The 14,314-nt window shown below is 42.6% G+C and overlaps 6 non-coding genes across 6 annotated transcripts; 1 reads left to right on the top strand and 5 right to left on the bottom strand.

Annotated features, from left to right (window-relative positions):
- Positions 1-2,050: 2,050 nt before the first annotated feature.
- On the bottom strand, positions 2,051-2,124 carry trnai-gau (transfer RNA isoleucine (anticodon GAU)). Its single transcript has one exon. It is a non-coding gene; the product is annotated as a tRNA-Ile (tRNA).
- Positions 2,125-3,799: 1,675 nt separating this feature from the next.
- Positions 3,800-3,881, bottom strand: trnas-uga (transfer RNA serine (anticodon UGA)). Its single transcript has one exon. It is a non-coding gene; the product is annotated as a tRNA-Ser (tRNA).
- Positions 3,882-4,253: 372 nt separating this feature from the next.
- Positions 4,254-4,325, top strand: trnaq-uug (transfer RNA glutamine (anticodon UUG)). Its single transcript has one exon. It is a non-coding gene; the product is annotated as a tRNA-Gln (tRNA).
- A 5,081-nt stretch (positions 4,326-9,406) lies between these two features.
- On the bottom strand, positions 9,407-9,488 carry trnas-uga (transfer RNA serine (anticodon UGA)). The gene has a single exon. It is a non-coding gene; the product is annotated as a tRNA-Ser (tRNA).
- A 1,695-nt stretch (positions 9,489-11,183) lies between these two features.
- On the bottom strand, positions 11,184-11,257 carry trnat-agu (transfer RNA threonine (anticodon AGU)). The gene has a single exon. It is a non-coding gene; the product is annotated as a tRNA-Thr (tRNA).
- Positions 11,258-12,728: 1,471 nt separating this feature from the next.
- On the bottom strand, positions 12,729-12,942 carry LOC116677726 (small nucleolar RNA U3). The gene has a single exon (XR_004329045.1). It is a non-coding gene; the product is annotated as a small nucleolar RNA U3 (small nucleolar RNA).
- Between the last annotated feature and the right edge of the window lie 1,372 nt (positions 12,943-14,314).

Raw genomic sequence — 14,314 nt, 5'->3', positions numbered from 1 at the left:
TCTATTTAACCTGCGTAGCCTTTCTGGTAATTATGGTACTGTTCAGCACTAGTATGCGTTGTAAAGCAGTCTTTTGACGCTATTAAGCCAATCAAATCTGTGCATATCGATAACCGCTGCAACTCGAGCGAGAGTGAGATATACACACAGGGAGAGACGAAACGAAAAAGAGACAATGTATTACATGGCGTGCTCTAAAAAAGAAAAAGTGGACAGCGAAAACAGAGCTTTCAATCAAGAGGACAGATTCTTACATGTTCATTCTTCCCACGGGCAGTTCAAAAACGGTATGTGTCATATGTTCAGAGACTGTTGCAATTATTAAAAGCAGCAATGTGAAGCGCCACTATATGAGACAAAGCACAAATCTTTTGACCAAATATACCCACTGACATCCGGACTGAGGGCCAGAAAATAAACGATCTAAAAGCCCAATTAGATCGATAGCAGAATCCTAACACATTCATTCCCTGCTCAACAACGTGCAAATGAATGTTCCTTTAAGTTGCCGGATTTGGGATAAGGTTTTAATAAATAAATTATTAAAATAAATTTGGGAAGTGGGATATAAAGGGAAAGAAGAGAAAAAGACGTGTTAAAGCTGTTGAGATTATAAATTTGTTCAAACTTAAGATGTAAAAGGGAGTTACTAACAGAGTAAAGGGAAACTCAAGCTCTACTTTTATTCTTTTTTATAAAATTCAGCACTTTATTTTGAGATGTATTTATAATTTATTTTAAATGCAGCCTTTTTTAATTAAGATTTTTTTTAAATGTATTATTAGAGTACTTATTATTTATGATCCCTACAGTTCAATATATAACTGAAGATAAATATTGTTAAAATATTATTGAATTGTACTTTTATTTTGAGTAGTTTGTTGACTAGCATACTTACATATTTTCATACAACTATTAGGCTGTGGTACTGAATCATAACGCAAGTTAGTCATTGTGATGTTGTGGACCTTTGCTTTTGAAATCTTCTCCATCTGGACCTCTTGGAATTTTAATTGAATACCCCTGTTCTAGAGACAATAGGATATACAGTTTTAGATTGCAAGGTAACTGTCCAAGACTTCTAAAATTATTCTTTAAAAATATGTTCATTACCATTCAAAAACAAAGTACAATCATGAAACACATACTACTTAGACAGAATGAACCTGTTCAGGTGTCAATGAAAAAATTCAAGAGACGTGGACCCTCTGGCACAGCGATACTTAATCAGGACAACACCTTGATGAACACTTGATAGTGCCCGTCTCTGTATAAAGCTGCACACCAGGCAGGTCCTGGATGCACTTGACGTGGTGTTGCTGCACACGCCAGATGTGCTCCATGCGCACCTGGTCCAGCAGTGGCACCCCCTTAAGGGTCCCTCCCGTTTGCCCCTTCCAGTTCCTACAGATGGTGGCCTCCTCACCGCGTGTCCCCCTGAGACAGTACTGGCTCAGCTCCTTCTTACTGATCTTTGCATCCACCACACGATCAGTCATGGCTGGCACACCCTCCTGCCTGACCTGCTCTGTCTTTGCCTGCCGCAACAGAGAGAGGTCTCCTGCATCAAATATGCAGGCAGAGAGACAGCTCATGAAGGTGGGGTAGAGGGAATGAGCGTGAGTGGTACACCCGACAGCCAGCCTTCGCATGAAGTGCCAGATGTCCAGCCGTATGTGGAGGTCTGGCCACTCCCCAAACCTTGTCTGCAGCTTGCTGGACCCTCACTGATGCAGCAGCCACAGTCCACATACAGCAGCAGTGGGGGTGTAATAGCTGACTGATGATGTATCAGTCATTTTTCTGGTGGTTTCTCGGTCACAGCAACAAGCTTGATCATTGACACACAGTTACACGCCTTATGTATTTGCTTGTATTACATCAAGTGACCTGCATACCAATGACCGCAAAGATAAATATTTACATGGTTTGCAGAACTGTGCCTTCTAATAGAGGTAAGGCCACTTGGGTTGTTGCTGGGCTGCTTCATAGTCATCTGCAGAAGGATACATCCCAGAGTTGGCTCACTCCGGGTTATTTAAGCAACAAACATCCCTGGGTGGACTTGAACCACCATCCTTTCGGTTATCAGCCGACTGCGCTGACCTATTGCGCCACAGAGACTACGCCTGTCTGATGTTTTATGAGCGGGAGCTCGATCTTTAAGCTACAAGCATTTGCTTTATGGCTTTTTAAATTTGAGCTGCACATGTATGCTTATCGGGCTATTTTCCTGTTACTTAGAAATTGGGGAAGATGGACGTGTATTGTAATTTTCTTACATGTCAATTGGATTCTGACTTTGAGTTAAAAATATTTAGCATCCAAGAAAATTTCGGAACTGATGATGTATCAGTCATTTTGCTGGTGGTTTCTTGGTCACAGCAACACGCTTGATCATTGACATACAGTTGCACGCCACGTATCACAAAACTGTTGAGTGGGGCCATATGTATTTGCTTGTATTACATCAAGTGACCTGCATACCAATGACCGTAAAGATTAATATGCTGTCAGCGAATGCCACCTATATGCGACAGGCCCCGCGGTGACAGGCGGAGATACTGTCCATTATACTAACGAGGAATGCCCAAGCTTCATATTTGGCACATCAAGAAATAGGTGGCGCTATTCCAACATTTAGGCCACAGTCAATGCATGTAGAATTATTTAGGTTTACTACATATTTGCTGTCATTCAAATCCATGACAAATCATCTGTGACTGAATCTAGTTTAAAATCTCTATTTTGTAGCATTTTGAACATTTGCAATAAAATAAAAAATGTGCATTTTCCTACAAATATGCAAAATAAATGCAGCTCATCAGTTTCCGTAGTGTAGTGGTTATCACGTTAGCCTAACACGCAAAAGGTCCCCTGTTCTTACTGTGTCAAGCAGCTCCTATTTAAGTGATGCCTTGATTGTGAACAGGTGTGGCAATAATCAGGCCTGGGTGTGGCTAGAGAAATTTAACTCAGGTGTGGACAACCACAGTTATAGTATGTTTTAACAAGGGGGCAATCACTTTTTCACACAGGGCCATGATGGTTTGGATTTTTTTTCACCTTTAATAATAAACACCTTCATTTACAAATTGCATTTTGTGTTTACTTGTGTTGTCCTTGACTATTGTTTAAATTGGTTTGATGTTCCGAAACACTTAAGAGTGACAAACATGCAAAGGAACAGGAAACGAGGAAGGGGGCAAACACTTTTTCACACCACTGTATGCTTATCAGGCTATTTTCCTGTTACTCAGAAATTGGAGAAGCTGCCTCTATGGTCTTCTGCAGAAGGATAAATCCCAGAGTTGGATCACTCCAGGGAGCTCGATCTTAAAGCCACAAGCATTTGCTTTATGTGAGCTTTGCTAACTGTGAGAAACTGTCACAAACGCAGATGCAAGGTGATGCAGCGGCGTCTAGAAGCTGAGGAGACAGGCTTAATTGCGGGTGGTGGAACATGTCTATGTCTGTGGATCCTCATGGAGGCAGCTTGATTGATTGTTATGTTCCCTTATTTGTGCGATATAACAGAGATCTAATGTTTTATCAAACCGGGTTGGGAGAGTAACCTTTCTGGTTACTTCTTGACGAATAAAGCAAGTAACGTCACTCAAAGAAAGTTACTGGCTGGGAACCAAAGCCATATCAACTGCAACACATCTGGGCATTGAGAATGAAAATAAATGCTCAGAGATGCATCAGTGGCTTCCAGTAACTATTTGATATTATAGTATTGTCCATGAAGGCACATCTGCCATAATGAGATGTGTCACCACAATTAAAGAGTGCCTCTTGTTGTTGGCAGGATTCGAACTTGCGAGGGGAGACCCCAATGGATTTCAAGTCCATCGCCTTAACCACTCGGCCACGACAACCTGAAAAGCAGTATAATACTGATTTGCACTAATATTTACACTGACTCACGAAAAAAACACGAGTAAAATTAAAAAACACTGCATAAACTTTGCTACCGTGTGTTTATTTAAATATGGGTACACTTTACATGTAGGTGTATACTTTACTGCAAATTAAACTGAGATGTCAGGGTTTCAATCTCCACCTCTGAAAGTGCTGCTTCTTAGCCGGATTACGTCTGGCCATGTCGTAAATAGTAGGGGCGAGGACTCAAAACCGAGAATATATTGGGGCGTGATATTTTAATTGTTGTGATTTTTGTGTGCCTTTAATATCACACATGTTGATATAATGAAAGAAACTACCTAGCAAACTCTTGTAAGATTTTTGAAGGTTTCATGGTGTAATGGTTAGCACTCTGGACTTTGAATCCAGCGATCTGAGTTCAAATCTCAGTGGGACCTGTTTTTAAGCCACAGCACCGATTAAAAAATCAACCTTTCAACTTTCCACATCTAGTTTAAAGTGAGCTTACAGGTGTAATGTCCTTGAACATTTAGACTGTAAACAGTACATTGGTGGGGGCATGTTGAGGAGTCACCTGGTTGTTAATGTAACTTGAAGGAGCTCCACATTTGACAGTATTGACTGGAAGTGATAGGCTTTGAGTTGCATGGGGGATACACACTTTGCATTCAGTCTTGTAATCACCATAAAAATTAGGTATCACTAAAATTTTAACTTGTGTTGCTGTAGTGAGAGTATACAGTGCTCATCCTGAATGGGCCAGTATAGTGCATCAGAACTGCTTGTTGAATGGTCTATTAGCTTTGGAACCCCCCTTTCCCCACAGCTTTCAATTGTCAGATATGGGTGCGGGAGTATTTCCCACCTGGCAGGTATATCTGTGGACTCAGTTGGAAATTTTGAAGATAATTGCACAATGTTGACCCAATTGTCAGTCTATTACCCCTCTGGCAGGGACATTTCTGGATTCAGGTGGACATTGTGGACAGAGACATTGGTGGATCTTGATTCCCACCATAGGATTTAGCCTGTATTGCACATTCCCTTCACATCCCGCGCAATGTATTGCCATTGTCAAGCACATTGCCACCCTGGTGACTTTCTTCCATGTCTCCATGAACACCCATATATTTGGGCTGACAGTTGAGAAACCTTCCCTTGTTAACTATGACATGGATGACTGAGAACCTACTATATCATGACATGTTTAATTTACTCTATTATAATTTTTGAGACAGGTCCTACTGGATGTCTGTTGTATCAGTCAGGATGGCCGAGTGGTCCAAGGCGCTGTGTTCAGGTCGCAGTCTCCAATGGAGGCGTAGGTTCAAATCTCACTTCTGACATTGAATGTTTTAATCTGGAACAAATGTCTGAGACATAATATTGGGAATAAAGAACTTAGCAATTCTTTGTATTTAAGAGAGCATGAATGTGAGCAAGGAACTTAATGGCAAGTACAGAGATTTGTGAGCATCTTCTTTGTCAACACATGTAAAGTTACCATGTGTTTGTACACAGTAGACATATCTACTGCTGTGTTCACTGTCTGTGGCAAGTCCTTTAAAACCTGTTCTTGACTTGCTTTTTCCCTCATCATCTGAATGAACGTTCCAGGCTCATTCCAGCCTCTGAAAATCTGTTTTCTGGGTGGGATACTCGTCAATTGATCTGCGAGTTCATGTGATAGTGTTTGCAAAATCTGAAGAAATTCCCTCCAGGGGGTCCTGTGTTATCACATTCACAAGAATGGGATGTGCAAGTGTATATATTATCTCCCTTCGATAGCTCAGTTGGTAGCGCGGAGCACTGTATAAAGCAGAAATCCTTAGGTCGCTGGCTCGAAGGATCACTCTTTCCAGATTTTCCCTTTGGGGATTAATAAAGAATTTTGGATGTAGAGATGGACGGATGACCCAAAAGCATAATATTTCTTGGCGAGACGTAACAAGGATAAAAAAAAAAGAGGTGGGGGAGACAGAGTTTACAGTAGATAAATCACTAGTTAGCTATGCATGAGTACCTCATACCTTTTACCAGGTTCAGGTAGTTAATAGTTATGGTCAAATGAAGCTTCATTAAGCTTTCTGAACAATGTTCTTCATTTTCTGAACGCATTCACTCACTAGTGTTTTATTGTTGGTTGTGCATCTGTGATTGCCCTAGAGGTCTCTCAGTCCAGCACCTCTCCCGCTCATCTTTGTTAGTTTTACACTGTCCAGCATAAATTGCTGACACCATACCTCACACTCATCCATGCACACACAATAACCACTGACTAAACTGACTACCACCATCATTGAATTATCATTTCTTTTGTTATGGTCATATTCTCGCATTTCCTTCAAACTTTGCACACGGTCTTTTGTCCTGGCCTTTTCCTGAGGTCATGACAAAGCATCTAGGGTCGATCTTAGCCTTTGTGTGAGTACATACTGTAGGTTTCCACCTACATTGTTTTTATTGAGATTAAAGACCAAATTGTTAGTATTTCAGAAATCTTCCTAACCATTGTTGATGCTTTCATAGCTTTGTTGGCACAGTAGGCAGCGCGTCAGTCTCATAATCTGAGGGTTGTGAGTTCAACTCTCACGTGGGCCAGGTGTGTTAAAAAACAAAAAAACACAACTGATGGTGAAAAGAAAATGACAGGTGGTTGAACACTGATTCTGTAGTTATTTCTGAGACTGAGACAACAAAAGGCACTCTTTAAGGGTGGTAGCAAACCATTGATTCATCAATGACTCATATACCAAACTGCAGGTGTGCCTTCAATAACATTACTGTGTTATCTCATAACTACTGGAAGCCACCCGTCTCCAGCAATGTATTTCTTAGCATTTATTTTCAGTCTGTGTTACAAGATTTGCAGTAAACGTTGTATTGTCCGGCAGAAAGGCAACAGGTTTGTTACTTTTTGACTATGAATTAGGTCATGGCAGTGCAAGCATTTTGCCCAGGTTTGATTTCCAGCCACCGCAGTTGCATTTACAGATTTGAAGCCCTATACACATTAACATTACACGTTTTACCCAGGTTTCTTCTTTTATTCAGTGATATTTCAATTTCCTTGCGGGAGTCTTCCCAAAAGGATTAATAAAGATAAGTCTAAGTCTATCTCAGAAAAAATTAAAAAAACTGAAAATCTTCAGGAGATGTAGCTCAGTGGTAGAGCTCATGCTTTACATGTATGAGGACCTGGCATCTCCAGCAGGTATTATGGTAGAGTCTTTAAAAGAGCTGCAAACAATATTACCTCCTGTGGTAATCTGACTGGTAGACAGCACAACAAGCACTTTAAACATACATGTTTCTATTTACAGTATTTATTAACTGTAGTGTAATGTATTTATTGTTTTATGCACCAGTTTTAATGGGTGTTACAGCAGGTATGAGCACTGTAGTTTCTACTTTTATGGATGAAATGAACTTTACAAACTATTAAGTTTACTCTTCAGCCGTCAGAGACATTTCACTTCAGACACTAGCAGCAACAGATGCTTTGTTAAATGTCAACAGACATATTTAGTGCTGATATGAAGCATGGCAATTAGCAGAGGATGGTTTCGATCCATCGACCTCTGGGTTATGGGCCCAGCACGCTCCCGCTGCGCCACTCTGCTCCGCTGTGCGTAATCAGGGGCTGGTAAAACAACCCGAAATATGTTGGTCAAAGGCAGACAGGAACTGTTCACTTGTGGCCATTAACGACAAAAAGACAAACTTGAAGAATAAAAAAAAATATTATGCATTGTCATGTTTCCTGTATTGAGTATCATTGTCAAACATAACACCATACCTTTTGACAGCGATAAGTACGCCACTAACACAGAACGTTTAGAGAACGTTAGGGAACGTTAGTTTTTGGTTCTCTAAAGGTTAGTTTGAACCAAACCAAAAACTAACGTTTAGGGAACGTTCCCTCCTGGTTATAACGTTCCCTAAACGTTAAGAGAACCAACCAACTGTAACGTTCCCCTGCGGTTGCGCCGTACCTTCACACAACGCAAACAACACATAATTTAATGGTGGTCACACATCCCTTTATAACAAATGGCAGATGTTCCTTCGTGGACAATATTGTAATATCTCATAGGTACTGGAAGCCACCGATGCATCTCTGAGCATTTATGTTTGAGTCTCAATAACCAGATGTGTTGCAAGATTTGCAGTGAATGTTATATTGTCCAGCAATGGTGATATAGTTGTGAGCATAGCTGCCTTCCAAGCAGTTGATATGGCTTTAATTCACGGCCAGTAACTTTTTTTGAGTAACCTTACTTGCTTTGTTTGTCAAAAAGTAACCAGAAAGGTTACTTACCCAACCCGGTTTGATAAAAAATTTGATCTTGGTAATACTGCACAAATAAGGGAGCATAACAATCAATCAAGCTGCCTCCATGAGGATCCACAGACATAGACATGTTCCACCACCCGCAATTAAGCCTGTCTCCTCAGCTTCTAGGCGCCGCTGCATCACTTACTCTTCAGCTGGAGGCGTGTACCGGTCCCGCAATGAGGCCGTACGAGAGGTGTGGGACACGTGGACAGGCAGCTGGCTCGCCTCCACAACCCGGGCGCCGACATGACGGTGGACGAGCAGCTGGTGCCCTTTCGAGGTGTTGTATTGCTTTGTTGTTATTTTGTTTTGGTTTTTTGTTTACCATTGCCGTACAATTGTCTTTGTGTGTGTGTGTAAATTTTACATTTTTTCTTCCATCTCGTTCCATGTTCCATGTTCTTGTTTGGACACGCACACAGGGGACAAGCTTGTGGGCACGTACAGCTGCCGCAGGAAGACGGCGCGCTGGCCCCTCGACGTGTTCCACAACATCCTCGACGTGTCTGCCTACAACGCCTTCGTGCTGTGGCGCCGTGCTGATAAACTGAGAAAAACAGGAGAAAAACCAAACACTTCGAGAGGTCCACCCTTACACATAGGAAACTGAAAAGTACTGAACCAACATCAACTTTATAAGACAACGTGTGGCTGGCTGGTTTGGAGGCGAAGAGGATGAGGAATGCCTGCTGGCCTCTTCCCCCCCGACCTCCACCATCTTGCTTCTTTAAATATCCCGTACTCAACAGCTGCAGCCAATCATGAGTTGGGTGTGGGCTGCCTTCACCAGTCATCCGCAAGCACCGGCACAGCGCTATTTGCATACAAAAAAAGAAAAACACAAGACATACGCACAGCAAAACAAACAAATACGACAGCAGTGGTAACAAGAATACATGGGGATATTATTAAAAGGATCTGCCAAGCAAACACGAGCACTGGCACTTTGGGCACTGACTGCCTGATTTTAACGTCTTCAGTGCTGCTGGAATGAAAATAAAGACATTGATTATTTGATATTAGTTGACTATATCGCGATATGCAAGTGAAAAAAGAATCACTGTGTCATCATGGATCTAAGAAGAGGGAACCAACTGGTAGGGATCTGCACCACCAATGAACTGTAATTTTTCCTCCCCTCTATCTCACTGAATTCTTATTTATTCTGTAGTTAGTAATCGCTGTGAGCAGGGTTTGAACCTGCGCAGAGAGACCCCATTGGATTTCAAGTCCAACGCCTTAACCACTCGGCCATCACAGCTGTAAAATACTTCCTGTTTTTACAGCGGAGAACCCCTGAGGCCTGACACACTCCATTACAGTTGGTACCATCAATCAGACAAAGATAGAGCCTATCTCACAAGTACCTTGGGCAGTTCTGAATGACTGATGGGGATTCCCAAGCACTTCAGTTCCAAAGGATCATTCAAATCTTGAGGGTATTTCAGGTGTAATGTGGGTGGTTAATCCACCCCTTTAGATGATCTGATTTATTTCCGAACCAGTCCAGATTAACAATTAACAAGTTATTGAATCACATGTCAATGAGAAACACACATGTGTACAGACAAGGCTAGCAGCAACATCGCCACGTCAGAAACGTTTCTGGTGTGCGACGACCAAGAAAATGCCACGCAACAGAAATGCCATGCTCACACCACACAGGCAGTGTGCAGGAGGCCTTACCCCTGACTTCCACCAACTGCGGATCCACTCCGCTTCGTGTCTGCTCCGTGATCCGCAGTCCTACAAACACCCACCAGGTCCGGATTTGTTGCAGGCCATGACGGACCACTGAAGTCACAAGGACCCACGGGATCTCGCGAATTCATGTATGATCACGAGATATAACAGGATGTAGTTTCTATAAACAGAACCACAAAACCTGATGAATGAACTAGCTTAAACTTGCATTGCTCTGAATTTTATGTGTTTTCATGTATCATCTTAAGTCTGTGTTGATGTAGTGTTTCTGTGTAAATGTAACATGCCTTTTTAATTTGCTACCAGGGCTTAATAAGTAGCATGGGGATTGGGTAGACATGATGAGACATGATTTGAACCCTGGATCTCCGGTTAACTAGACAGGCACTTTAACCAGCTAAGCCACAGCACCCCCTTGAGTACTGCTCACAAACAAAACAACAAACTTACTCTCATTCAGAAGCCATAGAAGAGCGGCAAATATTTCATCAGAGTGATGGCTTGTGGTAAGAAATGGGTCCTGACTCCGTTGGTTTTGGCGTAAAGTACTCTGTAGCGCCTACCAGAGGGGAGAAGCTGGAACAGGTTGTGGACCGGGTGAGATGGGTGTCCGGAGTGAGAAGGGTGAGAGGGTGCGAGGCCATCCGTCATCACCTGCACACTTGATGAGTGTCATCGGTGGAAGTTGGCGTTCTAACCTCTGCTGACACGCTCATGCCATGCAGGCAGTGTGCAGGAGCCATAAGCTTCCAGGTAAGACTAAAATAATTCTTGATAATAAAAACTTTATAATCTTCACACTAAAGTGTGTGAAGACTGGCAAAAACACCTTCAACAAAAGGCTTTTATTCGCTTTACATGGACACATGTAATGTTATGGTACAAAACAACATCACATGTTACTTTAGTGCTCTAGAAAATCAGGCATTAACTTGGTTGCACATGTAAAGTATCGGCAACCATGTGGAAACACTTCATTAAGTGAGAACCAGGTACTGCTGGGAAACTGTCCTTTGCCGAGCCACATAAACCAGCTCCGACTGGGGGATCCTGAGGCGTTGCCAGGCAAGGTTGGAGATGTACTTTCTCCACATAGTCCTGGGTCTTCCCCGAGGCCTCCTCCCAGCTGGACGTGCCTGGACCAGCTCTCTACGGAGGCCCCCAGGAGGCATCCTTACCAGATGACCCAACCACCTCGGTGGTTTACACCGAGTACCTCCATAATGGCCATGCATCCATCTCTCCAACAAGAAGGTGCTGCTGGGATTTGAACCCAGGATCTCCTGTTTACTAGACAGGCACTTTAACCAACTAAGCCACACCACCTCCATAAGTAGCTACCCTGTTAAGTCTTAATTTGTCTTTTACCTTGTATAAGCTAAACGTACAGTATACTGACTGGCAGTATTGGGAGTAACGGGTTAGCTCGCCTAGGCTTGGCGGATCAATCCTATCCAGTCAGTCTGCAGAAGAGGTACCTGGCAGGTCTCTCCCTTCAGCAGTTTGAGAACGCCAGCCCACTCCTTCCCATTGGTGCTGATCATCCACATCTCACCCCCATAGAGCCAGTATAGCTTGGTCCACCAGATGGACCACTCACCATTCGAACCAGACTGGGGGCGAACGTTTCAGAGCCCAGCACGGATCTTGGCGCAACAGCTACGGCCGCAACAGTGCCTTCTGACGTCCACTGTTCCTTCCAACATGGAGCTCTTACAGATTGTTGAGAATCTCTAGCAGCTGGATGTGCTGCCATACAAAAATGAGAAAGTGGTAACCAGGTCAAGACAAGACCAGGAGGCAGTAAGTCTGCTTGAAGAGAAGACTACGCGTGTGGAGGTGGACAGAATACTCCACTATGCTGTAACAGTTTAACTAACTCACCCGGCAAGGGAAAAGTGCAACGCATATAAATTAATATCTATCGGCTATAATTTAAACATATAAGTTCAGATTTTTTTGTTCTGCAAGCTCTCACCTTTGGCCCCATATTTCCCTTCATATGAGTCCGAGCCAGCAGCACTAAGGAAGAGCAGCCTCTCCTACGGCGAGTGGTGGCGGCCCACGGGGAAACTTTGGTTTCCCAGTCAGTTCCAGTAGTACAGGTGAGAAAGTGGTGGATAAAACGAGGACTGTGGGCCGGCGTTGTTGGTACATGAGTGGAAATACATCCAACATGCTAACACATATCCAACGCCATCACCCAGACATGCCAATCACTGGAACAAGACAAAAAAAACTGTCCAACGTCTCCTCCCTGCAGTGGTTAACCAGCCTTTAGATCCAAATACAAATAGGGCCAAAAAATCACTGAATCAATCAGGATTTCCACATCACCTTCAATGCCCCGTATCCACTCGTAGAGTAACCTGGCTTCAAGTATTTGCTATATGTACTCAAACCTCGTTACAACATGCCATCCTGTCCACCGGGACTTCAGTGTACCGTTCCACCCCTTTAATACATGTCAATTAAGCAGCCTGTAAAGGCCATAAAGTCTGATTAGTCAAATGGAAACACCTGTGGGAGTGGGACATGGATGTGTAGAGATGGGCTTTCAAACAACGCACCTTTTTTTACATGTCAAAGTAGGAAAAGCAAAGGTAGAAATAAAATTGAATCATGGTTTAACTCAGTTTACATTTTTACACTGGACATAAGACATTAAAGTCAAGAAGGTAGGTGTTAACCTTTTCAAGGAACCTTGTCCACCATGGACTAAACATACTTCAAGACTGACTATAACTTAGCATATTTGGTTACCTTCACACATGTTAATTTCTACATATCTGCTCCTACCACTCAGATCATATTCCCTTCCTCAATGCTCCATAAAGAAGCAAAGAACAATCATCAATGACAGAGCTTATGAAGTGAATCATTACTCTCTGTCAGCTTCATGCTCAGAAAGGAATGTCACGACTCATCATCGTGGTCAGCGAGACCAAACACTTTAGAAACACATTCCTCAAGTCAAAAACTTTAGAAATGATCCCTGAAAGTATAGTCTTGGTTAGACTGGGGGAGGGGGGGGAAACTGCATCTCATTCACTGCAGGGTGATTGTCACTCAGGGTTCAGAGGGACAGAAGCTAATCGTTACGTGCTCCAGATGACTCTGAGGTGAGAAAATCTATTTAGATCTTTAAGAAGACCGATATGTAGATTGAATTAGATTTTCAGTCACTGTTGTCTCAATACTTCAGTGTCAGCCTACTTATTCTCTCCAATAAATGCTCCAGTCCTTTCTTTGCATTAATTGGTCTCAGAATGTTGCGGGTTAACCACCACTGTTGATTATTGGGTACAAAAAGCACTCAAGATATGTATTTATATCATTTTTTTAAATGTCTCCAATAATGTTAAAAGTTAGTTTTTGGTAATTTTTAGTATTCGCTGGTTTATAAGTCAATTCGGCGATGACGTCACACTGGGGAGCGAAGTCTCAGCCTGGCACTAGAACTACGGCAACTGACTGGGATGAGGAAGAGGAGGAAAAGCCAGAAGCCAAATAATTAACGAAATAACGAAACGGGCATATTTGTGTTAACCATGACACGCGGGACAACAATGGGACGGTTGGGTTTAGGAAGCAATAACGGCACTTCTTTTTCCCACAGCCCTCTTTTTTTTTAGAAGCGTGGGTAGCTCAGTCGGTACAGCATTAGACTTTTATTCTGAGGGTCCAGGGTTCAAGTCCCTGTTCAGGCGTGCAGTTGCACATTTTGCTTGATGCCATGATAAATTGTACACTTTGCAATCCTTAACACTTTCAGACACTGTATCATTTAAGTAACATGCACAAGTCTTTAAAAAGAAATGTGACTGTTTTTTATGCAGGTTTGCATCATAACAATGCGGGTGCTATCTCTAATGAACAATGGGCAACCTACATCCATCTTGATAGCACCCAAATCTCTGTGCTGATCTCCCTGCTTGGATGGCAAGTCATCTGGTGGATTTTTCCATCAAGAGGAAGCTGATCAAGAGGGAGAGTTGTTTTATTGTACCAACTAGCAGTAAAGTTTATTTGTCTGGAGCCATAAAATTGCATTAGGTTATCAACGTTTTCAGCGAAAAAGAATACCACAGCTCCAGTCCCTGGTAAGGCAACAGCTTTATTATGTGATATGTATGAAGTGCTCGCTATTGTCATCTGTCATGCAGGTTTGCTGGATGTTCACAGTCTGCTAGTCGCCATGATGAGTTGTGACTTTGAGCTTTTTAATTAACCTTTTTGGCCAATTTTCAACCAGTTTGTGCAATAACATTTGGTGTTGCATTGTGCAAATTATGGTCTACCCTCCTGCTGTCCAGAAGACTGTGATCATGGCAACAGCTCAATGGTCTTCATTTACTTGCACTTTAATCTGTAGTTCAGCAG

The sequence above is a fragment of the Etheostoma spectabile genome, unplaced genomic scaffold, assembly GCF_008692095.1.
Source record: "Etheostoma spectabile isolate EspeVRDwgs_2016 unplaced genomic scaffold, UIUC_Espe_1.0 scaffold00005660, whole genome shotgun sequence".
Classification (NCBI taxonomy): Eukaryota; Metazoa; Chordata; class Actinopteri; order Perciformes; family Percidae; genus Etheostoma; species Etheostoma spectabile.
This window is presented reverse-complemented; position numbering and strand designations above follow the sequence as displayed.